Source organism: Gossypium hirsutum, chromosome A12, assembly GCF_007990345.1.
Source record: "Gossypium hirsutum isolate 1008001.06 chromosome A12, Gossypium_hirsutum_v2.1, whole genome shotgun sequence".
Taxonomy (NCBI): domain Eukaryota; kingdom Viridiplantae; phylum Streptophyta; class Magnoliopsida; order Malvales; family Malvaceae; genus Gossypium; species Gossypium hirsutum.
Genome location: NC_053435.1, coordinates 24,483,002 through 24,486,391, shown reverse-complemented (window position 1 = coordinate 24,486,391; position 3,390 = coordinate 24,483,002). Strand labels below are relative to the sequence as shown.

At 35.1% G+C, this 3,390-nt stretch overlaps 1 non-coding gene across 1 annotated transcript; it reads left to right on the top strand.

The window, feature by feature from the left end:
* The first annotated feature begins 394 nt into the window (after positions 1–394).
* On the top strand, positions 395–501 carry LOC121211928 (small nucleolar RNA R71). Its single transcript, XR_005907144.1, has one exon. It is a non-coding gene; the product is annotated as a small nucleolar RNA R71 (small nucleolar RNA).
* The last annotated feature ends 2,889 nt before the right edge of the window (positions 502–3,390 follow it).

The following is a 3,390-nucleotide window of genomic DNA, read 5'->3' as shown; positions in this document are numbered from 1 at the left end:
TCTAGAATTATTATTACCCATATATTGAACTTGTTCCTCCTCGGTGCTAGGGTTGAAGGGTTGATATTCTGTGTATGCTCTTCCTCCATTTGAATCACACCTCATCACTGGATGTACCTGAGTAGAACTACACAAACCATCAATCTTTTTATTTCAGAGTTCTACCTGGTTAGATAGCATGGTAACCACATTGAGGTTGAAAACACCGGCTGCTTTCGTTGGCTTTGTTTTCATGACTTGCTATTGATAGTTATTCAGTGACATCTCTTCAATAAATTCATAAGCCACTTCAGGTGTTTTATTATTGATAGTCCCACCAGCAGCTGCGTCGATAAGTTGCCTTGCTGAGGGGTTCACGCAGTTGTAAAATGTTTGAACCTGCAACCATAAAGGTAACCCATGGTGAGGGCACCTTCTCAATAGGTCCTTGTATCTCTCCCATGCATCATAGAGTGTCTCTAGATCCATTTGCACAAAAGAAAAGATATCATTCCTCAATTCAGCCATTTTGGCCGGCGAAAAATATTTAAGTAAAAATTTTTCAGTCATTTGTTCCCAAGTAGTGATTGACCCCCGTGGTAATGAGTTCAACCACCTTTTAGCTTTGTTCCTTAATGAAAAAGGAAACAATCGAAGGTGAATGGCATCATCAGAAATGCCATTTATTTTAAAAGTGTTGCAAAACTCTAAGAAATTTGCCAAATGAGTGTTTGGGTCCTCGTCCTGCAAACCATCAAACTGAACAAATTGTTGGATCATTTGAATTGTGTTAGGTTTTAGTTCAAATTTATTTGCACCAACAGCAGGCCTAACTATACTTGACTCAGTTCCTGTTAAAGTAGGTTTAGCATAATCATACATAGTGCGTAGAGCAAGATTCTGATTACTGGATCAGCAGCTATCACAGGAGGTAGCTGGTTTTCCTGATTTTCAGCCATCTCCTCGATTGTGGTGGAAATATTGTCCTCTTGCTCTTCTTTTATGAATCTTAGGCTTTGCCTTGTTTCTCTTCAGTTTCTGCTAGCTGTGTGATCGATCTCATTGTCAAAAAGTAATGGTCTTGACGGGTTTCTTCTAGTCATACACTATAAAAACCAACCAAAAGCAAATAAAAGAAAAATTAGAAAAGAAAATAAAAATTGAAATTGCAATAAAAGTAAAATGACTAAAGGAATAAAAATTGAGTGTTCCTAATATCTTAGCTCCTTGGCAACGGTGCCAAAAACTTGATGTGATGTGAATCGTAATAAGTTTTATAATTTTTGAATGTCCGTTCTCGAAAACTAACTATTATCACGAAAAAGGCAAGCGCACCTTATCGAATAGTAGTATAGCTTATGGCAAGACCGGGATGTCGAACCCAAAGGAACTAAAAGTACTAGTATTAACTTTCTTTTTATTATCTAGCCTAAAAATAAATGGGTTTGTTTTATCTAAACTAATTACTAAACTATGAATGCACAGGAAGTAAATTAGGGAAATAACTTTTGGGAAAACCGAATGATTTGGGCAATACCTAAGGGAAAAATCCACCTAGACTTCACTTGTTATTGATTCTAAATCAGACGATTTATTCACTTGACTTGATCCGTCGAAATCCCTAAGTTATATTATTATCTCTCTCGAGACTAATAACATCTAACCCTAGGTTGATTAATTGAAATCTCTTTCTAATTAAAACCCTAGTGTTGCATTAACTCGATCTATGGATTCCCTTATTAGGTTTCACCCTAAGCCAGCAAAATTTTGTCACCCTATCTCTAGGCGTGCAATCAACTCCACTTAATTATGTTTGGTCTACTCTTAGACAGGGACTTTTGCTCCTTTAAATAAGCACATCAACACTTGAATCAATATCCTGGAATATTAAAGCAATAATTAAGAACTCATAAGTAAGAACAAGTCAAATATTTATTATATAATTCAGATAATAATAACAAGATCCGTCTTAGGTTTCATTCCCCTTAGGTATTTAGGGGGTTTCGTTCATATTTATGAAAGAAAACATCTCTAAAGAATAATGATAACAAAACATAAAGAAAACCCAAGAACTCTTGAAGGGAATTAAAGGGAGATCTTCAATCTTGAAGGTGAATCCAACTTCTAAGATGGATCAATCAGCTTTCCTCCAGTAATTCCTTGCCTCCTACTCCATGTGTCCTCCTTAATCCTCCTCTAGTGTGTTTAAATAGGCTTTAGAATGCCTAAAAGCCCTCAAGAGTGGCCTTTTCTGAATAGGACTAAACTTGGGCTCGACAGGGACACTCTTGTGTTCGATTTCTTCAATTCGTGTTCAAGGCTGTTAAATAGACACGGGCATGTGGTCTACCCATGTATGTCATGCTCAATTCTACTAAAAGGACACGGGCGTGTGGTCTGGCCGTGTACAAAAGTCCAGGCCGTGTTGATTTCACATGTTGGTCCATTTTCTCCGTTTTCGACCCGTTTCTCACTTTTTTCACTCTCCTATGCTCACCTAAGTATAAAACATTAAATTAAAGGATTAGGAGCATCGAATTCACCAATTCTATGGATAATTCATCCAAAATTATGCTGAGAATAGGATAAAAATATGTATAAATTACGATTTATCAATAACAGCCTGATTTTGGGTCTAGTCAGAATAGTGGTTTCGAGACTACGAATCCAATGAAGAAAGATTTATTTTATTATATTTCTATGGTCTACAATTTCATGGAATTGTTTCGTGAAAATTTTGCTTGAAAATTTTATCGATTGGGTACTCAATTTAGTTAAAAGGACTAAATTGGAATAGATGCAAAATGTGTGTTATAGAAGCTAGAGGTGTCTAATTATTATGAAATTTTAAATTGAAGGTCCCTAGATGGCAATTAGACCATTTGTTAATTAGATGGACAAAAATGGATATGGTTAAATAAAATTTCAAAGTTTTATATGAAGGGCATTTTGGTCATTTAGTAAATAAAGACAAAAATAACTAATAAAAAGATGTCATCTTCTTCAATTTCATCCCCTTGTGCTGAATTTAAAGAGTCACCATAGCTAGGGTTTTGGCCAAAGCTTCCAAGCTCGATTGTAAGTCCGTTCTAGCCCCGTTTTTAATAATTTTTATGTTTTTAAGATCCTTGTAACCTAATCTAGCTATTTCAAGGACAAATTTGAAAGCAAGATGAAGTTTAAAATTTTACCCATGTTAGATATTTGTGTATTTTAATGTCTAATGGTAGAAAATGCATGTTTGGTGTTAGATAAACAACTTTTGCTAAGTGATTTTCAGTAAAAATGTCAAAAAAGGACTTATTTGTAAAAGTTATAAAATAAGTAGTAAAAGTGTGATTAAGTGGAAAATGTGGGTTGGTATAAGTATGAAAATGGTTCGGCTAGGCTTGGGTTTTGAAGAATTTGAAT